This window comes from Bubalus kerabau, chromosome 15, assembly GCF_029407905.1.
Source record: "Bubalus kerabau isolate K-KA32 ecotype Philippines breed swamp buffalo chromosome 15, PCC_UOA_SB_1v2, whole genome shotgun sequence".
NCBI classification, from domain to species: domain Eukaryota; kingdom Metazoa; phylum Chordata; class Mammalia; order Artiodactyla; family Bovidae; genus Bubalus; species Bubalus kerabau.
In genome coordinates this window covers 71,493,234-71,518,865 of record NC_073638.1, presented here as the reverse complement: position 1 = coordinate 71,518,865, position 25,632 = coordinate 71,493,234, and the positions used below count along the sequence as shown (strand labels likewise).

At 38.4% G+C, this 25,632-nt stretch overlaps 1 long non-coding RNA gene across 2 annotated transcripts in view; it reads left to right on the top strand.

Moving 5' to 3' along the window:
• The first annotated feature begins 778 nt into the window (after positions 1-778).
• Positions 779-25,632, top strand: part of LOC129629332 (uncharacterized) — a 98,210-nt gene continuing 73,356 nt past the window's right edge. For both annotated transcript variants that reach the window (XR_008703170.1, XR_008703169.1), the window contains exons 1-2: positions 779-912; positions 1,036-1,099. This is a non-coding gene — a long non-coding RNA (uncharacterized LOC129629332). The remainder of the gene's footprint in view (positions 913-1,035; positions 1,100-25,632) is intronic.

The following is a 25,632-nucleotide window of genomic DNA, read 5'->3' as shown; positions in this document are numbered from 1 at the left end:
CCAGGCAGAGAAGCAAACCAAGTCATGGTTAAGGAATGAAAGATGCCCTAGACTATTCACAAACTGTTAGTCATAAAGCAGAGGCTACATATGTACAGAGATGCACACATACATGTAACTAATCACAAATGTTCTTATTTAACCATGGATAATATCTATCATAGTCTGGATTATGTATTCCAGAGATTTTCTCAGGCTTAATCCTTCTGACATTCTTATGAAGTTGGTATTGGGATCCATAGAGATAATTAAGTTTCAGATCAGAGAGGTTAGGTGAATGATCCACAGTCACATACCTAATAAATCACACACCAGCTGTCTCTGACTCCAGAACCCATGGCCTCACCCACTATGAAACACTACCCCTTCATTTGTTTGCTTGTTTGTTTGTTTTAATTTATTTTTTGTTGAAGGATAATTGCTTTACAGAATTTTGCTGTTTTCTGTCAAAACTCAACATGAATCAGGATTCTGGGAAGTGGGTGGAAATGCCTGTGATAAACAAACCAAGGTAAAATGGATAACTCAAACCTTTGTTTATTTACCAGAGGCATTTCCACCCCTTTCCCAGGTGGGAATCTGGGTATGGCCCACCAGGGATCAGCCAACGCTCTCTTCTTTCTAATTTCCGCCTACCATCACGGCCTGGGGCTCGTTGTGCTGGTTCACTTTGTTTCTATTGTAAAGTGAAATGAAAGTCGTTCAGTCATGTCTGACTCTGCGACCCCCATAGACTGTAGCCTGCCAGGCTACTCTGTCCATGGAATTCTCCAGGTCAGAACACGGGAGTGGCTAGCTGTTCCCTTCTCCAGGAGATCTTCTTAATCCAGGGATCAAACTCAGGTGCCCTGCATTGGAAAAAAGATTTCTTTACCATCTGAGCCACCAGAGAAGCCCTTCCTTCCTTTGGAGGTGAGTTGTTTCTTCACCCACAAGTTTCAGAGAACAAACCTCTTGTTGTTTCTAGGGCTTGTGCCCTCAGTGTGGTCCAATCATTTCACCTTCCTTGTGTTTCCTTGATCTTCCTACTAACAGGTTCTTTGTTGTCCTCTCAGCATGCTTGTTTATGTCATTATATCCATCATCATCATCATATCAGGTAGGAATGAAAAGATCTTTTGTACTTCTGTTGGTCCTGTCAATGGTATAGAAGCATGTGAATCAATCTCATAAAAGTCACAGTTATAGTTTATTTTCTACTCCTAAAAGAAATATGGACTGCGGAGGAGTCACTCTTTCCAGTGGTCAATGACATGGCCACTATAATCAGAAGCCACTCTAGACAGCAGAGATGCGGTGTGCTGGGGTGGTCGAGACTCTTGCTGAATGAGTAGCTTCAAAATGCAGATGCACTTTCTGACTCTGTCAGAATATTTTCCTTGTGGCCATATGGACGTTGTGTAAGTTCAGTCAAAGGGTTTGACAGGTTATTTCTTTGGACAGCAGAGCCAGGACATGATGTTCACCTAAGTGCTGTCAGTTTGGGTATCAAGGCTGCCAAGGCTGATGTGTTCTCCCCTCCTTTTCAGCAGGGAGGCTCCCCTGCCAAGCCAGCTTAAAATAGTTCCTTCTATTGCTCCTGGTTCTTGTTAACTGCTTGAGGCTGGTAAGAATTTTAAATCCTTAGTCACAATTATTGCGTCTATTCCCAAACTAATAAGGTAGAATTAAAAATCCACAGACCACACATGGGCAAAATGAAGGAAAAATGCTAACTTTCTGTATCCTCAAAGTATTTCCCTTTGTTAAACATATTCTAGATGGTGATTGGCTTTATCCACAATCATTGAGTTCTAAAGGCTGTTTTTCTAGTAAATCCCACTTTGCCTGAAAGATAGGTTCCAAAGTCATGCTGTATATATGAATTTCATATGAATAGCATCATATTATAAGCACCCCTGAGGGATTTCATTGCACTAAGACATTATCACAATTGTTTATAACATTAGCATTATTTCTGCAACACCTGCTTCATGGTAAACATTCTGAATCAGTTCTTAACACAACATTACTAAGTAGCAATGATTACTATTTTCCTTATGAGAAAATTAAGGGCCAAATAGATTAAGTTTATCTTCCAAGGCCATAAAAGCCAAGAAGGCATAAGTGCTTTTTAATCATGTATTGCTAATTCTGAACACTAAATATTTTCCTTCTCATCATACTGTTTTTCAACACGAAAATTAAAAAATATATATATCTTTCATAAAATGAATAAACCTATGTAATTCAAAATATTTAAAAATGCAAGTAACATGCTCATTTTTATTTTTTGTAGCTTTCATAGGCAGTGGAAATAGTGTGGGAGGAAGGATGGACCAAAGGATTTTTAATTTGTTTGCTAACCTAGAATTCATCCAGCCCAATTGTTTTGTAGTATATGTTCCAAATTTATGGGTTGAGAGAGGTTAACTCATTTAATTCCAGTTATTACTCAGGAGTCAATTCCAGGACCAGAATACAATCATTCTCATTCATGGTACAAAACAGGAACAGCCAAGATGCCTTGTATTTGAACTCCTTTCAATGGAGTCTCCATAGCCACTAGAATAATTGCACAAACTTAGTCTTGCTGAAAATAAAAAAGGATTAATCATGTATATAAAGATTATATTTTATTTTGTCAGTTAATTTTAAATGAAATTTAAAGAAATACTAAAAGACTAATGCACTTTTATAATGGATACATTTTCTTACACCATAAAATGAAAGCCAGAAATAATGTCTATAAATAAAAGTTTTTATATTAAGAAGATTTTTTTAAGGTTTTGTATTCAGTGTTCATAAGAATTGAATCTACTGCTTGAAAAAGGATTCTGCTGTGAACTTACATCAAACATCTAATCCCCAGATTTTCATTACTCAAGCACCTTAGAAATAGAGTCCAAATACAAATAGAGGCTGTTTGAATTTCTAATGATTTTAGGTTTGGTGAGCACAAAACAAGTCTGGATGGGGTCCAGGGTCAGCTACTCTGAACAGGGACCCATACTGTCATGGCCCTTTAGTCTATGCAGAATATCCAGCAGTAGGGTCTGTGATAAAGATGTAATGTCTTGTTACAGACAGAGCAGGACCTTGGCTTCCACAAGACATGGTGCCATGTCTTTCCTAACTTCACTATTTTTAGCTTATTTTTTAGGTTTTGCAATTATCAAATATTTCCTTTCACTTTCATCTTTATTAATAAGAAGCAAATATCCCTTGTTGTTGTTGTTCAGTCCCTCAGTCGTGTCGAGCTCTTTGCAACCCCATGGGCTGCAACACACCAAGCTCGCCTGTCCTTCACCATCTCCCAGAACTTGCTCATACTCATGTCCATTGAGTCAGTGATTCCATCCAACCATCTCATCCTCTGTTGTCCCCTTCTCCTCCTACCCTCAATCTTTCCCAGCATCAAAGTCTTTTCCAAGGAGTCAGTTCTTTGCATCAGGTGGCCAAAATATTGGAACTTCAGCATCAGTCTTTCCAAGGAATATTCAGGATTGATTTCCCTTAGAATTGACTGATTAGAATTGACTGATTTAAAATTGATCTCCTTGCTATCCAAGGGACTCTCAAGAGTTTACTCCAATCCTTAGGTCACACACACACACACACACACACACGCACAGTCTTCTCCAGCACCACAGTTCAAAAGCCTTGGCTGTATTAAAATATCAGTGAAGATTACCTGCTAAAAGTTTAGTTGATACATTCTTTCTCTTTAAGTGGTGATAATTCATTAGCTTTGACAATTTGGAACAATGTTTCTTAACACAGCCAATTTTCTTCTCCCTCCTCCTCTGCCTGCCCACATCATTCTCAAATCAGTGGTTCAAGAGCTAAGACCTGGGCAACAAGTGGGAGAGAGATTGAGAACAATGATGTTCCTTAAGAGGAATGAGAGGAAATCAAGATAAATGCAATTTGTTTTCAACTTTTGTCTCCAGGACAATAGCCATCAAGTTCTAGGGCTTTTATAAATGTTATTTTTTTTTCTTTTTATTTATTTATTTTTTTTTATTTATTTATTTTTTTTAATTTTATTTTATTTTTAAACTTTACATAACTGTATTAGTTTTGCCAAATATCAAAATGAATCCGCCACAGGTATACATGTGTTCCCCATCCTGAACCCTCCTCCCTCCTCCCTCCCCATTCCATACCTCTGGGTCGTCCCAGTGCACCAGCCCCAAGCATCCAGTATCCTGCATCGAACCTGGACTGGCAACTCATTTCATACATGATATTTTACATGTTTCAATGCCATTCTCCCTAATCTTCCCACCCTCTCCAAAATTCTGAGCTCTTGGGGTAGTCTAGATTTTCTAGTGAATTCAAAACAGAATTGAAAACACATCTGTTCATATGACCTTACTCTCTCTTAACCATAATTTCTTACCTTGAGGCAGAGGGTGATTGGGTTAACATGGGTTCAAGCTGTCACATACATAAAGACACCGTCTCAGAACTTCCAGAGGCCCATTCCCCTCCCCAAAGAAACTCCATTCTAGTCATTCTCCTCGTCACAGATGGATGTTTCTCACAGCACTCAAGTGTGTATGAAGTCAGAAATTGATTGACAGCCATAAATTCAGATCCTTTTGCTTTTTTTTGGTACATTCTTTCCTCCAAGTCTTAAGGATGGTGAATTTAGGTATTTGGTGAAAATAAACAAGAGCATGAAGAGCTGGCCACAATCTATGTGAAGCGTTAAAATGATATTGTATCTCTTCATGTGATTATTTACAAAAGCTTGCAATCAGACCAAAGACAACACATAGGAAGACATTGCATCCATGTCTGTTGAAATGAATGACTAAATATAAAATAAATCATGTAGGTTTAGGAGATAAACATGGAGATATTTCCTCCTTCTTTTCTTTATCCTTGTTAATAATTATTTATGATGTATTTCTTGGGAGCTTTAATACAAATTATGTCTCATGTTCTTTATTTTCCGATGAAATGCATTTAATTTCCCTTAGTGAAAATTAAATCCCATTCCAACAGAGAATCTGAAAGATTCTTTTATCCAGTTTATTAGGTGAAGCACACAGCTAGTAACAATAGTTGAAAAATAACAGGTGGAAGCTTCCTGACTACCTGCAGTTCTATATTCTGTCATTGTTAAGTGATCTGTCAGGATTTTCATGGTCATCCTCTGCTTCCCAGACATGCTTTGAAAGCATCATTCTAAGTCTTGAGTATTATCTTAAGGGAAGAATTTAAATGTAATATCTAAACTCAGGACAATTTATTTTAACCTTCCATGATTTGATTTAGTGAATTATGTGTCATTCCTGAGACACTGGCATATTAATTATTCAAAATATATTTGTTTGGGCATGGTACATCACTCAATGACCTCTATGGTGTTTTTCAGAGATGTGGGGATTCAGGCAAGATATTTGGTCATGGTGAAACAAACTTTCATCACTGTGTTTATTTTCTATACATGATGATCTTGCTTGCTTTATGCATACAAAAAAATGCTATTTGAGTTTTTTAAATATTTATATTTGTAGAAGCATATTTAACCTGAACTTTGAAACTTCCATTACACTTGATATAAAGGTGCATAATTTATTAAAATATTCTATAGAGTACAATAAGCAGGAATTTCAGGATTAGAAAGCACTATTATTAATAATAATTGTCCATTTAATTTATTAAATTAATAATATTATTTCATTCTCTCCTAGGCCTTGTGCTATTTAGTATGTATATTTTTAATCATTTCAGACTGCCTATGTGAGAGAAGCTATCCTTTTCTATAATTTACAGGTAAAAAATTGAAGATTAGCAAGGTTTAAAATAACAGTCAAGCAACAGAATTGGGATTCAAACACAGTCTGAATGCAGATTCCTTGAACTCATTTACAGCATTAAATTACTTTAGACAGTGATTTGCTATACAGTGGGGTCTCCAATAACAAGATGCATAGCACCTGCTCAGCAACTCTTTACTACTTTAAAAGTGGAAAGAAGAGTGCTTATTTTCCCAGAAGAGCAATTCTCTTTCTCTCTCTCTCTCTCTTTCTATGTATATATATATATATATATATATGATTCATATTTAGTAATTTTATCATCCTCTTTATCAATGCATGTTATATACCAACTGATTATATATATGTATATCAGTAGCAATTCAAGCTGCTTCTGTTTGCTAGATATGTGACCAATGTCTCAATGACTTCATATGCAAAGTACAATCACAGAAATCTACATTTGTATAAATGAGATAATTTATAGAAATCCCCTAATGTGACACCCAGTATAAAAATGTCAATATACATTCATTCCTTTTCCTCAAAAAAAATCACTACTCTCTATCTTGAGTTGCAAGTTTCTAGAAATATTTACCAGACCTTTTTTAAGAAAATATATTTCAAGACATTATTTGTTATCTTCTGATTTTTAAAAGCAAGGCATGTACTTTATAGAATATTTGAAAATCACAGGATGTATTATAAAGAACAAATAAAAATAACTTGAATACTGTGAGAAAACAGATGGCACGCTCCATCCAAGAGACTTAGGCAAGTTTTAGAGAAATTAAGAAGTTTCCAGGAAGCCCAATATTGAGAAGTCCTTATCATCCCTAGGTCTGTACAGAAAAGTAGAGAAAATTGTTAGTGGAGAAGTAGCTGAATGGAGTAGACCGGCTGAAAGAAGTGTTGGTCTTCGTTTGATAAACACAGCCAAGCCACAGGGTGGAGAAAATTATGTCATCCTATTAGCTCTGAAAATCCTTCAAGGAACTTTCACTGTCTAAACCCAAAAAGAAGCCAGAAAGCAAGCAACCAAGAAAAGGAAAATTCAAGGCTAGCCTCCCCAAATTTAGAATATGACACAGAAGGACAAAGAGTAGATTCAGGGAGGCTAAGAATAGAGAGTCAGCACCCAGAATTTTTTGGTCTTTCTAATTTGTAATACGGGGCTTCCCAAGTGGTGCTAGTGGTAAAGAACATGCCTGCCAATGCAGAGGACTTAAGAGAGGTGGGTTTAATCCCTGGGTTGGGAAGATCCGCTGGAGCAGGGCATGGCAACCCACATCAGTATTCTTGCCTAAAAAATCCCAAGGGCAGAGGAGTCTGGCAGGCTATGGTCCATAAAGTCGCAAAGAGTCAGACACAACTGAAGCAATTTTGCACACAATTTTCCACTGAAGTAGATGAAATAACTTAAGTCGGTATTGCTCAGGCTTACACTCAGAATTTATTCATGCTTTCATTGCGGAGCATATTATAAAGTATTTGTGTAATTCATTACTTTGTGATATAGTTCTTTTGTTTTAATATTTCATAATAAAGCTTCCAAGAATTTCTTTATATTCCAGCATTGTAGAACTTGTCTGAACAACTTGAATAAAAACAAGTCCACGTTAGTCACACTGTTCTTGTTTCTTGACCTTAATCCATGTAATCTGAAAAACTCAGTCATTTTCATAAGCAAATCATCACTTGCTTTAATCATCCCAGTTTTCCTTTCATATTCCTTTTTCCTATTTCATTACAGGTAACCAATGCTTGGTGTAAATGTTTTACTGGTTGAGATTTTTCTGGTTTTACATATCAGGAATGGAATCTAAGCTAGCTTAAATGAAATACTTTATTGGCTTGGATATCTTTAAATTACACAGACACAGTTGTGAATAATATATAATCAAATCTAGAGGCTTAAAGCTAGTAACAGTATTACTCTTTCTCCAAACTTCTTAAAAATAAAATGCAAGGTAAATAAAATGCTTCAATCATCACAGCTAAAAGCAAAAGGGGCATTCATAGTCATAATTTGTGTATCTGAAAAATCTACTTTAAATGATTAACCATTAATCAATCATAAATGTAATAAAATGTTCTAGAAGTATATCTGAAATAATGAAAAGCTCTGACACAGTTGTAGAGCGATACATGTGTAAATGAAAAACAATTCAAAGCAACAGATTTTTCAAATAAACAAAATAAACACCAGTCTTGCTTGTTTTGTAAACACTTTCAATTATGTGTGTAAACTGCTTCGTAATCTCTTAAAGTTTTTATCTGAATTCTCTGGTGCCAACTCTTCAAAGAAAGTTTTTATAAAAATCAAGTGCATATGCGAGACACTATAGTTTCTGAGCTTAATGAGTTGTGTTAATCTAAAATATAAATTTGCTTTCAGTAGCATTGAACAAAGCCATCTGAATTATTAAAGCTTAGAGTATATTAACAGCTTCCCTGGTGGCTAAGGTAGTAAAGAATCTGCCCATAATGCAGGAGACCTGGATTCAATCCCTGGGTGGGGAAGATCCCCTGGAGAAGGGAATGGCAACCCACTCCAGTATTCTTGCCTGGAGAGTTCCATGGACAGGGGAGCCTGACGAGCTACAGTCCATTGGGGTCAAAAAGAGTCAGACATGACTGAGCGACTAACACATGATGAGGGTGTAATGATATGGTAGGCAGGATTCTAAGATAGTTCCCAAGATCCTCGCCGCCTTGTGTCCTTTCCTGGCATAATCTCCCTTTCACTGTGGGTGGGACTGTGAATATGATGAGGTATCATGCTCATGACAGTATAAGTCCTATTGCAAATGTGGATAAATTTTTCAGATGTAAAATTAGTTTTACTCCCTTTGGTATCTTCACCAGTGGAAAAAGAGAAGTATTTTCCCCAGGTGTTGTGGTCAGCAGCTGCAGTACAATTCAATTCTCAGCCTCAGGGCTTAATTTAGGGATGAGAATAGAAGGAGTATTAGAAAAAAAAAAAAAAACTTAAGGTTTTTTTCTCTTTAAACTTTTCTTCCTTTAGCAATCTGACAAGTCATTATGGATAGGGGTTTTCAAAACAGAGATAGGGGTAATATACATGCGTCCACTACAAGGTAAAGTTATAGGTTATCCCAAAGGCTTCCAGAATTTCATTAGAGAAGCCTAGCCTGACGTTGTGTCATAGCCAGTGTCCATTAATGCGAGATGATGTCTTTGGACGTATGAGTGGTGAAAAGGCAGATGAGTGTTTTATCTAATAATAACAATATCAGTGTGAGTTTGGCCAAGTATTGCTGATGAGCAGAGAGGGAAAGAAAAATCCAGAATTTTGTGAGTCAGATCCAAATTCTGGGATTGAATACTCGATGTTGAAACTACTAGGTTTTATCTTTACTTACACATGTAATTTATTTATATACTCATATCTTTGCATGAATGTATGTATATATTTTATATATTTGTATATATAGAGAACTCCTTTTCCATAAGACAGAGGCAAAGAGTAGGCATTTTCAACAGTACATTTCTATTATATTATGAGCTTGAAGACCTATTTTTTGGTACCCAGGTCTCCTTAATAGAGGTCCAGATACATAGTGAGTACTTAATAAATTTGTATTAAATGAAAAGTGAATGAATGGATGACCAGTTCACTTATCAGAGCAGAAATCATAAACTCTAGTTAACAAAATTATCCTACTTCCTTGCCTTATGGTAGTCAAGCAGTAAATGAAAGCTGACATATTACACTCATAGCTGGAATTGAAAAAAGAAATGATATAAAAAAGTACAAGTTACTGAAGAATAAAGCAGAGTTCCCCTTATTGTGAGCTCTCAATTGTTTCTGAGAGTTGCAGTGGTAACTTCCATTTTTGCATAACAAATGTTTTGGGGGTAATTAATAAGTTCAAAGTATAGTACTAGGAACCATAGATTTACAGAAATAATAAGTTCAAATACTCGAGGATAAAGTCATATATAAACAATGAAAACCTGGAATGATAAATGATAATATACTTGGGGGGATTATTTAGGATAATACAAAGAGATCCTCTTGACCCAGAAAGTTGATGAGTATGTGTGGGGCAGAGAAAGAAAATAGTAAAGTAGGTTGTTTAAGTTCCCAGTAGATTCCCAGAAGTGGTAGTAGCTAAACTGAGTTTTGAAAAATGAGTAGGAATTCTTAGTAGAAAAGGAAAGAATATTCTAGTCAGAGAATGATGTGTAAAATCAAGGGAGATCACAGAAGAAGTGATCAAGAAGAAGGCATGAGAATGAAATTTAAAAGGAGTAAAACTTACGGCAAGAAGACCCGTTACAAGTCTCCATGTGACAAAGGTGGAAAATTACAAAGGCTTGAGGTAAAGTAGTGCAGTACGATGGGCTAGACAGAAATTAAGGAAAAAATAGATAGGACCTGGTGACTATCAATGTGGTGCATAAACCCAACAGGAAAGAAAGGAATCATTTATTTCCAGGTGGCTTCCTCAATTATGTAGTGCTTAAATGGATTTACCTAACTCTATCTGAGCCCCAAACATATGATACTATCATCTATCATGCTCTTTTTTTTTTAAATAAAAAAGAAATCTTCACCAGCCCTACAAACATTTAAAATGATATTCCATCATACTCCATAAAAAAAAAAAATCAAGGAGAAACCTTCATAATACTGCTGGACAGCCTTCAGAGCATTCAAACCAGCTGTTGTTGTTCAGTCACCCAGTCGTATCTGACTCTTTGCCACCCCATGGACTGCAGCACACCAGGCCTCCCTGTTCCTCACCATCTCCCAGAGTTTGCCCGAGTTCATGTTCATTGCATTGGTAATGCCATCCAGCCATCTCATCCTCCGAGGCCCTCTTTTCCTTCCGTTCTCAATCTTTCGCAGTATCAGGGACTTTTCCAATGAGTTGTCTGTGTGCATCAGATGACCAAAATCCTGCAGCTTCAGCTTCAGCTTCAATATCAGTCCTTTCAGTGAATATTCACGGTTGATCTCCCTTAAGATTGACTGGTTTGATCTCCTTGCTGTCCAAGGGCCTTTCAGGAGTTTTCCCCAGCACCACAGTTTGAAGGCATCAATTCTTTGGCGTAAAGGCTTCTTTATGGTCCAGCCCTCAAAATCATACATGACCACTAGGAAGACCATAGCCCTGACTATACGAACCTCTGTCAACAGAGTAATGTCTCTGTTTTTCAACATGCTGTCTAGGTTTGTCATCACTCTTCCCTGGTAGCTTTGTGGTAAAGAATTCAAACCAGAGAAGCTGAAAATATGAGTTAGGCAGCCATGGAAAGTTGGTGAGACAAGGATGAACTCCTGGACAAGCAGGTCAAAGGATCGTGGTAGAGAGCATGCTCTAAGGAAGGATTTAAGACACAGAAAGTAGGAAGGACAGAAAGCAAGAAGTCCAAAAATGAATCCAAAGTATAGAAGTTCAAGGTATAAATCAGAGAAATTCATCTAGGATTCAGTTATTCAAAAACCCAAATAGGCAGGCAATATTCATGAGATCCAGCAGCAGAAAGAAAAGATTCTGTTACTGGGGGATCATAGGGCCAAGGGTAAAAGTTTCATTTCTGAGAGAAATGAAATACTAAACATCCAAATTACTGTTGAATAAAAAAGAACCGATTATTGAAGAACTACAATACCATAGTCTGTTGGCAAGGTTGATTCACTGTTACTTTGTAAATAAATTGCTGACAAAAGACTCTTGTATTTCCCCCATGAGAATGTGTGGTCTCTTATCTGAGTAGGGGTCAAAGGCCTAGAGAGATTTAATGGGTTCTGCTGTACAAGTTACAGAGTTGCAAGGACAATGTGCCAGGAAGGTCAATGCAGATATTTTTCTATCCTTTTTTTTTTCCCCTTGTGACTTTAAATGACTCAAGTTAAGCCAGAAGAATTGAAGTTACATTTGCCAAGTGCTTAGACACATGCAAATTCTGTTTGTTCTTTTCTAGCTAATATATTTTCCCACCACTGAGATTTTCTCATAGCTCCCTGGCCTGATGATGCAGTTAGAACTCTGTGTAGCCTTTGAAATCTGAAAGACTTCATTTCAAAAGCTAATTTAACATTTATTTGCTATGTGAGTATGATAGCTACTTAAAATCTTGAAATTCACTTTATTCACCAATAGCTTGGATGTTGATAATATTATACACACCTTACAATATTATGGGTTTGAGATTATATAAGTTTGTAGGAAATTTTAGAAAATGCAAAGCACTAATAAAATGGTATCATAAAATTAATAAGTAAATAAATAGTTCAGTTCATTTCAGTCACTCAGTCGTGTCCGACTCTTTGCAACCCCATGAACCGCAGCACGCCAGGCCTCCCTGTTCAACACCAACTCCCGGAGTCCACCCAAACCCATGTCCATCGAGTCGATGATGCCATTCAACCATCTCATCCTCTGTCGTCTGCTTCTCCTCCAGCCCTCAGTCTTACCCAGTATCAGGGACTTTTCCAATGAGTCAGCTCTTCGCATCAGGTGGCCAAAGTATTGGAGTTTCAGCCTCAACATCAGTCCTTCCAATGAACACCCAGGACTGATCTCCTTTAGGATGGATTGGTTGGATCGCCTTGAAGTCCAAGGGACTCTCAAGAGTCTTCTCCAACACCACAGTTCAAAAGCATCAATTCTTTGGCGCTCATCTTTCTTTATAGTCCAACTCTCACGTCCATACATGGCCACTGGAAAAAACATAGCTTTGATTAAATGGACCTTTGTTGGCAAAGTAATGCCTCTGCTTTTGAATATGCTATCTAGGTTGGTCATAACTTTCCTTCCAAGGAGTGTCTTTTAATTTCATTGTTGCAATTGCCATCTGCAGTGATTTTGAAGCCCAGAAAAATAAAGTCAGCCACTGTTGCCACTGTTTCCCCTTCTATCTGCCATGAAGTGATGGGACCAGATGCCATGATCTTCGTTTTCTGAATGTTGAGCTTTAAGCCAACTTTTTCACTCTCCTCTTTCACTTTCATGAAGAGGCTCTTTAGTTCTTCTTCACTTTCTGCCATAAAGGTGGTGTCATCTACATATCTGAGGTTATTGATATTTCTCCAGGCAATCTTGATTCCAGCTTGTGCTTCCTCCAGCCCAGTGTTTCTCACGATCTACTCTGCATACAAGTTAAGTAAGTAGGGTGACAATATACAGCCTTGACGTACTCCTTTTCCTATTTGGAACCAGTCTATTGTTCCATGTCCAGTTCTAACTGTTGCTTCCTGACCTGCATAAAGGTTTCTCAAGAGGCAGATAGTATTAAAATCTATCATTTTTCCATGAATCAAGATGAATTTGTTTTTTTCTTATAATAAAAAAATTTCTTGAATTTGTAGAGCTCAGTAAAAATTTGAAACTAGATTAAACAAAAGTACTCTGAACAACTTATTTTTTATGAACAGGATTCTAAATTAATTACTCCATTAGATATATTCTGGTCATATTTTTAATTAGTTTTTTGCTAATTTCTCCTTTGTAATGAAACGCACATCTTGGATCAGGTTGCTTTTGATCTATTTGACAATAATTCGAAAATTCCACACATCATAGTAGTCTCATTGTGCATACCTTTTAGAATTTCTTTGCTGCCTAACTCTTCAGGTGCCAAATTCTACCTAACCTCTCTGTTAATGATGTATCAAAGATGTCTTCATCTGTCGTAGGATACTGAAATTTATGTTTAACAAGGTCTTAAACCTGCTGAAATTTGATCACTCTGTAGTACCTGGTAAAAGTTTGTAACCAGGAACTGTGACAGCTCACACTTCCAAATTGTGAATAGAAGCCTGTTTCATACCTTGTGTGTGCTCAGCACTCAGTCGTGTCCGACTCTTGTGACCCTGTAGACTGTAGCCTGCCAGGCTCTTCTGTCCTTGGGATTCTCCAGGCAAGAATACTGGAGTGGGTTGCCAGTTCCTTCTCCAGGGGTTCTTTCCGGCCCAGGAATGGATCGAAAGTTTCCTGCATTGCAGTCAGACTATTTACCAACTGAGCTATGAGGGAAACCCGATTTCATACTTTATGCCAATGAATTAGAAAAAGAAGACACTAATATATGCCAAGGCTTCCCAGGTAACTCAGTGGTAAAGAATCCACCTGCCAATGCAGGGGATGCAGGAGACATGGATTAGATCCCTGGGATAGGAAGATCCCCTGGAGTAGGAAATGGCAATCCACTCCAGTATTCTTGCCTGGAAAATTCCATGGACAGAGGAGCCTGGCAGGCTACAGCCCATGGGGTTCAAAGAGTTGGATATGATCAAGCGACTGAGCACACACAGAGGCATGCATCAAGTGTCCTGAGGTAGGCTCAAATCCAAGGCCAATTCTTCCTTTTCAGAGATAGTGAGTTATGTTGCTTAAAAGTAGACTGTGGAGTCCGACAATTCTGACCTTGAGATGGATCCTGCCACTACTGTAGCCATGGGCAAGTCACCATTTTGTCATCCTTAAATAGGAAACTAGTGAAATCTTTATCTCATTAAGTTGTTCAGATTAGTTGAGCTAAGCGAGCACCAACACAGAGGAAGCAATCAGTGGCTGTTAGTTGTTGCTATGATCAAAAAATGGAGAAAGTGTAGATGAAAGTCGCTCTGTCGTGTCCAAATTTTTGTGACCCCATGAACTATACTATATAGTCCATGAAATTCTCCAGGCCAGAATACTGGAGTGGGTAGCTATTCCCTTTTCCAGGGGATCTTCCTAAGCCAGGGATCAAAGTCAGGTTTCCTGCATTGCAGGCAGATTCTTTACCGGCTGAACCATCAGGGAATCCCAGAGAACACAGAACTCTAATTTTGCCTTCAGTTCAGTTCATTTCAGTCACTCAGTCTTGTCTGATTCTTTGTGACCCCATGAATCGCAGCACGCCAGGCCTCCCTGTCCATCACCAACTCCTGGAGTTCACTCAGACTCATGTCCATTGAGTCAGTGATGCCATCCAGCCATCTCATCCTCTGTAATCCCCTTCTCCTCCTGTCCCCAATCCCTCCCAGCATCAGAGTCTTTTCCAATGAGTCAACTCTTCTCATGAGGTGGCCAAGGTACTGGAGTTTCAGCTTCATGATCATTCCCTCCAAAGAAATCCCAGGGCTGATCTCCTTCAGAATGGACTGGTTGGATCTCCTTGTAATCCAAGGGACTCTCAAGAGTCTTCTCCAACACCACAGTTCAAAAGCATCAATTCTTCGGTGCTCAGCCTTCTTCACAGTCCAACTCTCACATCCATACATGACCACAGGAAAAACTATAGCCTTGACTAGACGAACCTTTGTTGGCAAAGTAATGTCTCTGCTTTTGAATATGTTATCTAGGTTGGTCATAATTTTCCTTCCAAGGAGTAAGTGTCTTTTAATTTCATGGCTGCAGTCACCATCTGCAGTGATTTTGGAGCCCAGAAAAATAAAGTCTGACACTGTTTCCACTGTTTCCCCATCTATTTCCATGAAGTGATGGGACTGGATGCCATGATCTTCATTTTCTGAATGTTGAGCTTTAAGCCAACTTTTTCACTCTCCACTTTCACTTTCATCAAGAGGCTTTTTAGTTCCTCTTCACTTTCTGCCATGAGGGTGGTGTCATCTGCATATCTGAAGTTATTGATATTTCTCCTGGCAATCTTGATTCCAGTTTGTGTTTCTTCCAGTCCAGCGTTTCTCATAATGTATTCTGCATATAAGTTAAATAAGCAGGGTGATAATATACAGCCTTGACATACTCTTTTTCCTATTTGGAACCAGTCTGTTGTTCCATGTCCAGTTCTAACTGTTACTTCCTGACCTGCATACAGATTTCTTAAGAGGCAGATCAGGTGGTCTGGTATTCCCATCTCTTTCAGAATTTTCCACAGTTTATTGTGATCCACACAGTCAAAAGCTTTGGCAAAGCCAATAAAGCAGAAATAGATGTTTTTCTGGAACTCTTTTGCTTTTTCCATGATCCAGTGGATGTTGGCAATTTGATCTCTGGTTCCTCTGCCTTTTCTAAAACCAGCTTGAACATCAGGAAGTTCATGGTTCACATATTGCTGAAGCCTGGCTTGGAGAATTTTGAACATTACTTTACTAGCATGTGAGATGAGTGCAATCGTGCAGTAGTTTGAGCCTTCTTTGGCATTGCCTTTCTTTGGGATTGGAATGAAAACTGACCCTTTCCAGTCCTGTGGCCACTGCTGAGTTTTCCAAATTTGCTGGAATACTGAGTGCAGCACTTTCACAGCATCATCTTTCAGGATTTGAAAGAGCTCAACTGGAATGCTATCACCTCCACCACCTTTGTTCATAGTGATGCTTTCTAAGGCCTTAGAAAGTGTCTTTAAAACCCTGAAAGATGATGCTGTGAAAGTGCTGCACTCAATATGAGACTCTTGAGAGTCCCTTGGACTGCAAGGAGATCCAACCAGTCCATTCTAAAGGAGATCGGTCCTGGGTGTTCTTTGGAAGGAATGATGCTAAAGCTGAAACTCCAGTACTTTGGCCACTTCATGCGAAGAGTTGACTAATTGGAAAAGCCTCTGATGCTGGGAGGGATTGGGGGCAGGAGGAGAAGGGGATGACAGAGGAGAAGATGGCTCAATGTCATCACTGACTCAATGGACTTGAGTTCGAGTGAACTCCGGGAGTTGGTGATGGACGGGGAGGCCTGGCATGCTGCAAATCATGGGGTCGCAAAGAGTCAGACATGACTGAGCAACTGAACTGAACTGAATGCAAGATGTAATGTGAGCATTTAGTCAGAATGTAGAATACAATCCAGTTGAGATGCCATAAATGTGAAAAAGAAAAAGAAAAGCATGAAACTGACTAACTGCTTCTACATGTGGAAATATTGTATGAGCTTCTGGTGGCTGCTGTAACAAATTTACTACAAACAACATGACTTAAACAACGGAAATTTATGTTCTCACTAATCTAGAGGCCAAAGGCCCATTATCAGTTTCACCTGACTGAAATGGAAGTTCTGATCAGGCTGCTCCCCTTGGCAGGCTGTACAGAATAACCCATTTCTTGCTTCTTCCAGCTTCTGGTGACTCCAAGGATTCTTTGGCTTTGCAAGCATCAATCCAGTATCTCTTCCTGGTCACATTTCCTTCTCTTCTCTGTTTACTCTTTGACTCTCTCTCTTTGTGAGAGGGATTATGAATGCATGTGATTTCATTAAAAGTTCACCTAGTAACTCAGGAGAGTCTCTCCATTTCATGATTCTTAATTAAAGTACATCTACAAAGTCTTTTTTCTGCCACGTAAGGCAACATGGATATAATTTAAAGACCATCATCAGGCTACAACAGATAGCCATGCAAATGTTCTTTACAGAGATGTAACCAGAATCTGGACAGGAAAATTTTTATAAAGACTGTGTTTGTTAGGTTTAAGCTGAAAATAATAGAAACCTTAAAGCTACAGTAGTATGAACACCAAAGATTTATTTTTCTCTCATTAAATTAAGTGTAACAGTAAAACATTCACACACACACAAGGGGATTGGGTATCTTCTGTCTTTTAGTCCACAATCCTTGGCAAGTTTCCTCATGAATTAGTATAGCCAAACCTTCTTTTCATCATTGAGCTTACCTTCCAATTGAAACAAAACAAGAATAAAAAAGAATTAAAGGGCTTTCTGGGGTGCTCCACCAAATAACTTTGCTTACCCACACCGATTTCCCCAATTTGCAAAGGGAGTTTCCAGTAGGACACAATTTCTACTTTCTAATATTAAAAAGATGGAGAGAATGAACATTGTTTAGTCAGCTAACTACAGCCAGGCTAACCAGAAAGCCATTCTAATTTGAATATCATTCAAAGAAGATTTAATTTCTCCTCTAGAGATATTTACATTAGAGGTAATCATAATGAAACCTTTATTATGAAAATGTACAAACATTCAAAGACTTTTAAGATATTAAGAATAGTAATAATTATCTCATTTGAAAAGCAACTGTATTTAATAATATTTACTCATAATTACTACTGTATTCATTTATCCTTTTTTGTATCTTTCTTTACTATCTATCTAATCTTTCAACCAGTTGAGAGATGGAAAGTAAACCATGCAACTCATGATGATTTATAAGAGCTTCAAGTTTCTTCTAAAAATAATGTTCCTCACATCAGTAGCGTCTCAATTAAAAGATAATAATTTTCTAATATTAGCTAATGCAAGTGCTAGTGCTTAAATTTCCTCCTTTGCCTCAAAAATATCCGATAGAATATTTTTCAAAACCAGAGAGTTAAACAAAGTTAAGTTCATGTATCATATTTATTAGGTATTTTTTAGTCTTTTCTAATCTACAATTCCTCATTTTCCCTGGTTACTGAATTTTTGAAGAAAGCAGGCCAGTTGTCTGATAGGATGTTTTATATTCTTTGTCAGATTGATTCCTTGTGGAATGTGTTAACTTTTTTTTTTCCATCTCCTTTATATTGTAAAATGTAAGTTGTATCTAAAGGCTTGATATTTTACCTTTGGCAAAAAAAAAAAAAAACAACTTGAAAAGCAATGCTGTGTATTTTGCATCGTATCAGGAGGAATATATTGTCAGATTGTGTCAATATTAGTGATTCTAAGTTTGACAACTTTGTGAAAGTACAGTTGGCAGATTGTTTCCTTGAGAAGGTTTATTTTTCTCTTGGATATTAGCAAATAAACTGTAGGATGATTCTTTGGTGCCATGAGACTACTGGTTTTAGCATTCATCACTTTCTGGAAGAATGAGTTTTAGGTGTGTGTATTAGTCACTCAGTTATGGCCAGCTCTTTGCAACCCCATGGACTACAACACTCCAGGCTCCTCTGTCCATGATATTTTCCAGGCAAGGATACTGGAGTTGGTTGCCATTTCCTTCTCCAGGGGATCTTTCCAACCCAGGGATCGAACCCAGGTCTGTTGCATTGCAGGCAGACTCTTTACCGTCTGAGCCTCCAGGGAGGATGGTTTTGGGGGGATTTCAAAACAATGTTTTTGTATCATATTCATCCCATATATTAGCAAGTATTCTTCTGAGGAAAGAATTTGCCACAACAGCAGAATATGAACATATAATCTTTTCTTTTTTAAAAAAATGGGGTAAAGTTTAATTACATTTTATTACTAATTTTCATATTAACACATTGGTATAACAATCACTACCACTGATGGCAAACGTGATTGCCATCACACAAAAGGGGTGTGTGTGTTTCCCTCTTTTGTTTTAATTATTACCATATTTTTTATTCTTTCAATATTTTAAACCCAAGTGTCATTTTTCTCTTTAGGCTGAAACAATGTCAAATTTAGCCAGAAAGTGACCCTCTAAGTTGGCTTATGTGTCTTTTCCTTAGAACCCCATGTGGTTTTTCAGGCACAGCTAGGAGTCCCCGGTTCACGCTCCATCCTCGCTGCTTGGAATCAGCCAGGATCTGAACTGCAGGTCTTCCATATGCTATTCCTACTACGCTGTTTCAGTAAATGATGCTAGCAAATTTATATGTCTTTTCCCTGACACTAAAAACTTTTTTGCCCAATAATATTTAAAAATTTGCTTGCTTCTGTTATACTGTGAGATTTAAAAATTAATTCTAAGTCATGTCCTACTCTTTGCCAACCCATGAACTGCAGCATATCAGGCTTCCCTGTCCTTCACTATCTCCCAGAGTTTGCTCAAACTCATGTCCATTGAGTCAGTGATGCCATCCAACCATCTCATCCTCTGTTGTCCCCTTCATCTCCTGCCCTCAGTCGCCTTCTTCTCGTGCCTTCAATCTTTCCCAGCATCAGGGTCTTTTCCAATGAGTCAGCCCTTCAGGCCAAAGTATTGGAGCTTCAGCTTCAGCATCAGTCCTTTGAATGAATATTCAAGGTTGAATTCCTTTAAGATTGACTACTTTGATCCCCTTACTTTCCAAGGGACTCTCAAGAGTCTTCTCCAGCACATTACAAAAGCATCAGCTCTTCAGCATTCAACCTTCTTTATGGTCCAACTCTCACATGCATACATGACTATTGGACAAACCATAGCTTTGACTATACAGACTATTGTTGGCAAAGTGATGTCTCTGCATTTTAATACCCTGTCTAGGTTTGTCATAGCTTTTCTTCCAAGGAGCAAGCATCTTTTAATTTCAGAACTTCAGCCACTGTCTGCAGTGATTTTGGAGCCCCCAAAATAAAATATGTCACTGTTTCCACTTTCCCACCATCTATTTCCCATGAAGTAATGGGACTGGATGCCATGATCTTAGTTTTATGAATGTTGAATTTTAAGCCAGCTTTTTCACTCTCCTCATTCACCTCATTAAGCATCTCTTTAGTTCCTCTTCCCTTTTGGTCATTAAGGTGGTATCATCTAAAGCCTCTTGATGAAAGTGAAAGAGGATAGTGTGAGATTTGGGTGTGAAGAAAGCTGAGCGCTGAAGAATTGATGAACTGTGGTGTTGGAGAAGACTCTTGAGAGTCCCTTGGACTGCAAAGAGATCCAGCCAGTCCATTCTAAAGGAGATCAGCCCTGGGTGATCATTTGGAAGGAATGATGCTAAAGCTGAAACTCCAGTACTTTGGCCACCTGATGCGAAGAGTTGACCCATTGGAAAAGACTCTGATGCTGGGAGGGATTGGGGGCAGGAGGAGAAGGGGACGACAGAGGATGAGATGGCTAGATGGCATCACTGACTCGATGGACATGAGTTTGAGCGAACTCTGGGAGTTGGTGATGGACAGGGAGGCCTGGCCTGCTGTGATTCATGGGGTTGCAAAGAGTCGGACATGACTGAGTGACTGAACTGAACTGAACTGATCTACATATCTGAGGTTGTTGATATTTCTCCAGAAAATCTTATTTCAGCTTGTGATTCATCCAACCCGGCATTTTGTGTGATATACTCTGCATGTAAGTTATATAAGCAAGGTGACAATACACAGCCTTGACGTACTCCTTTCCTAATTTTGAACCAGTCCATTGTTCCATGTTCAGTTCTGTTTATTCTTGACCTGTATGCAGATTACTCAGGAAGCAGGTCAGGTGGTCTGGTATTTCCATTTCTTGAAGAATTTTCCACAGTTTATTATCCACACAGTCAAAGGCTCTGCTGCTGCTGCTGCTGCTAAGTCACTTCAGTCGTGTCCGACTCTGTGAGACCCCATGGACGGCAGCCCACTAGGCTCCTCTGTCCCTGGGATTCTCCAGGCACGAATACTGGAGTGGGTTGCCATTTCCTTCTCCAATGCATGAAAGTGAAAAGTGAAAGTAAAGTCGCTCAGTCGTGCCCGACCCTTAGCGACCCCATGGACTGTAGCCTACCAGGTTCCCCTGTCCATGGGATTTTCCAGGCAAGAGTACTGGAGTGGGTTGCCATTGCCTTCTCAGTCAAAGGCTCTAGCATAGTAAATAAAGGAGAAATAGATGTTTTTTTCTGGAACTCTATTGCTTTTTCGAAGATTCAGAGGATGTTGGCAATTTGATCTCTGGTTCCTCTGCCTTTTCTAAATCCAGCTTGTACATCTGGAAGTTCCTGATACACATACAATGAAGCCTAGCTTGAGGGATTTTGAGCATGACCTTGCTAGCATGTGAAATGAGCACAACTGTACAGAGTTTGAACTTTCTTTGGCATTGCCCTACAGTTAATATAGTCTAATATAGTCAGTAGTCTGTTAACAGTAGGCCTGGTAAGTAAATTTTGTTATTTGCATGCCACTCTCTGACCCCTTTTGCCACACTGAATATATGCACACACATTCAGTCACTCAGCCATTTCTGACTCTTTGCCACCCCATAGACTGTAGCCCCCCAGGCTCTTCTGTCCATGGAATTTCCCAGGCAGGCCACTGGAGTAGGGTGCCATTTCCTAATCCAGAGGATCTTCCCCACCCAGGGATCAAACCCAGGTCTCTGTGTCTCCTGCAGTGGCAGGCAGATTCTTTTTATCACTGTCCCACCTGGGAAGTCCTCTTTTTCTTGGAGATCACTACAAAACAGGATACAGAAAACCCCCTTGATTCATTTCCATATTTGTGTGTCTATTTTTTAGGATGTTATAATATTCCATTGTTTTTCTGTCCCCTGTGAATGGACATTGAAGTTGTTTAAAATATCTTACCATTAGAAATAATGCTACAGTGAATAATCTTGTGCTATTTTATTTCTGAAGATGTATCTTTAGTAGAGATTCCTAGAAATGAGATTATTGAATAAGAGAACAAAATTTTTTTGAGATATTGGGAAGTTTTCAAACATCATATGTGTACATTTTGTACTCAGACCAGATATATGAGAACATCTCTTTCTAGTCTTTCCAATAGAGATATTGTCAAACATAAATTTTTGCCAAATTGATGGGTATGACATAGCTTTTCACTACTGTTTTAGTTTCTGTAATACTTACTATGAGGTAAGCATTTTCTTTTTAACATTTTAGGGCCAGTTGCTTCTCTTTTAATAATGAACTGTTTTTTGTTTTTTTTTTTAATTTCTGGAGTTTCTTAGATTTTGGTTCTAAATGTTAGTTATGTTTATGTTATTATGGTTTTTTCTCTTCAAAGAATCATGTAATATGTATATTGACTATCCATTGCCTCTCTTCTATAATCAATTACAGTAACTATAATTTTTACCTACTTCTTATTTTGATTTCATTTATTTGGGTTTCTTCTAATTCCTAGCATCAATGCCCCTTTTGGTAGAATATGCTCTCCCTTGGTTTCCTTTTAAGTCATTCTTTATTTTAAAGATAATTTTGCCTTTTTTCTTCCATTTGTTTCTTTTTGCAACCAGTTAACAGCTATTTCAATCTTCCTTATGTTTATCCACTTTTATTCAGAATACTTGAGTTTCTGATGTGTGATTTTCTTGCTTGACCATAATTGCTTGCCTAACTCATGGTGGTTGCTTCTATTGATTTTGTTTTCTAAATCATGGGTCACATTATCTTGCCCCTTTACAGCAAGACTTGGGAGCTCTCTACTTTAGCCCATTAACATGTTTCCTTACCTCAGAAGAGTTTCCTCTCTCTCTCTGCTTTTGTTTATTTATTTTTTACTATGGTCACAGATATTTTCAGCCTCTGAGGAATTGTTTTCCCTCTTCATCCTTTTTCTAATTTCATCACCACAGGAGATTTTTCTTCTCCTTCCATCATTGTCCCCCATCTTCCATGAGTTGATGCCAAGAATGAAATAATGCCTAAAATTCCCCAAGATTCTTTCTCAGCTTTCATGCCCTAATCCCAGATACAGTTCACTGCTTTGGGCACAAGAAGGGCCAGCCCAAATGGAAAGGATTTACCTGTGCCCAGCCATGGGTATTCTGGGATTGTATAGACACCCACGGACCCAGGGGAAAGAAGTTCAGGTGAACAGAGACTTTTTCTGTGAATTTGACTCTTTTGAATTGTAAGACATCATGACAACCCAACAGAGACATTGAAAGTTTTTTTTATTTTATTTTTTTTTTTTTTTAATGTTGATCTTTTTCTCTTTACCCCCATTTATGGTACATTTACTCTTTTTCTGCCATTTTATTAGGAATGAAACCAGATGTGGATCTTTCTCACCTACATATTGTCTCTTTATGAAATTTAGTTTACTTGGGCTTTTTGTTCCCTCAGCTACTCTGGTGGGTTTTTAGAAACTGTAATTTACTTTATTTCAGTATTTTAACTTACTGTTACTTTTTTTTTTTTTCTGATAGTTAGGTTATGTCAGCTAAAAACATATATACAATATAGAAGTGGAGGATTATATTCTTTGGATTTTTTTAGGACTTAATGTTGGGGAGACAGATTCTCAGATAGCTCTGAGTGACTGCTCTGAAGAGGTAAAGCAAGAGTCAGTATATATAGGAGTTTTTAACCACAAAGAGAGGGTTGTCTAAATTTCAAAAGATTATTGTTAATTAAAGAAAATCAGACATCTCAAGTTCATGAATTTAGCACTCTTCTGTGTATTGGATATTCAAAAGCAGAGACATTACTTTGCCAACAAAGGTCTGTCTAGTCAAGGCTATGATTTTTCTTGTGGTCATGTATGGATGTGAGAGTTGGACTGTGAAGAAAGCTGAGCACCGAAGAATTGATGCTTTTGAACTGTGGTGTTGGAGAAGACTCTTGAGAGTCCCTTGGACTGCAAGGAGATCCATCCAGTCCATTCTGAAGGAGATCAGCCCTGGGATTTCTTTGGAAGGAATGATGCTAAAGCTGAAACTCCAGTACTTTAGCCACCTCATGCGAAGAGTTGACTCATTGGAAAAGACTCTGATTCTGGGAGGGATTGGGGGCAGGAGGAGAAGGGGATGACAGAGGATGAGATGGCTGGATGGCATCACTGACTCAATGGACAGGAGTCTGAGTGAACTCTGGGAGTTGGTGATGGACAGGGAGGCCTGGCGTGCTGCAATTCATGGGGTCGCAAAAAGTCGGACACGACTGAGCAACTGAACTGAACTGAACTGTGCATCAGAATATGTAAGAGTCATTGAAATCATTCTTTTGATATTCACCTTAGCTATCTAGGGCCTGCATCCTTTTCTTTTGCATCCTGAGTTCCCTCACCCCTGCAGGGTGGCTGCAGTTGTCGAGGGCTTGGTAGTGGACAGCCCATTTTGTCCCCATCCTGCATTCCCTTGGGGCTCACCCTGGGGTAGGGGGTGGATGCAGTGGCTTGATGGCTGCTTCATGCCTTGTTTACTGATACAGCAGAGAGTATTTTTCATTAATAGATAGAAGAAATGATCTCCTTCAACGTCTTACACCCTCTCTGAAAACTCATTAGAATGTGTTTTAAAGGATTAATAATGCCTCTTACTATAATAGAAAATTAATCTGCTGCTGCTGAATCTAGAAGTACTAAAATGCTATCTGTTGTTTTGGCTGTACTACTGGCCTAGGATTCTTCATTTAGCTTGGGTAGTAATAGAAGGCAATGGCACCCCACTCCAGTACTCTTGCCTGGAAAATCCCATGGATGGAGGAGCCTGGTAGGCTGCAGTCTGTGAGGTCGCTAAGAGTCGGACACGAATGAGCGACTTCACTTTCAATTTTCACTTTCATGCACTGGAGAAGGAAATGGCAACCCACTCCAGTATTCTTGCCTGGAGAATCCCAGGGATGGGGGAGCCTGGTGGGCTGCCGTCTGTGGGGTTGCACAGATTTGGACACGACTGAAGCGACTTAGCAGCAGCAGCAGCAGTAATAGATAGCCTTTTTTTTTTTTTTTTTTTTTTTTTGCTGTGCTTAATCCATGTGAAAACTCCTGGATCTACTTTGGTGTTTATAGAAAACAGATTTTTCAGCCACAGAATACTATTCTTGAGTTAAAATTCTATATAATTATCATTAAGCCAAAGTAAAATTTACTTTTCCAATGAACCAAGTATTCAATAGTACAGATGACAGAACTAAAGTCATTGTTTTTATAGTAGTAATTAGTCATTTGTTTGGTGTAACAAATATATACATACTTTCATGTACATTATTTCATTATATTTTTCCTACATTCCTACAAGGTAGTGGGAAATGCAGCCTGCTCCGGTTTCTTGCTTGGGGAATCCCATGGATGGAGGAGCCTGGCAGGCTGCAGTTCACGGAGTGGCAAGAGTTGGACAGGACTTAATGACTAAACCACCACCACCACCACAAGGTAGCAAGTAAGGTGAAGAAGTTAATAATGTTTGCAAGTCATTCAGATAGCCACTTAACTATCTCTTTCAAATATTTGATTTTAAAGACCTCATATTTTGTCCCTATTTAGGGCTCATCCAATAACTTAGCTTTTCAAAACAGGTAAAACAGAAAAAAGACTAAGTAAGCAAAAATATACCAAATAAAGGAACATAATAAAAAGAACAAGTGTATGAAAGATGTATGCATAACATTTCTGCTCATTTATCACACCAGGTATTT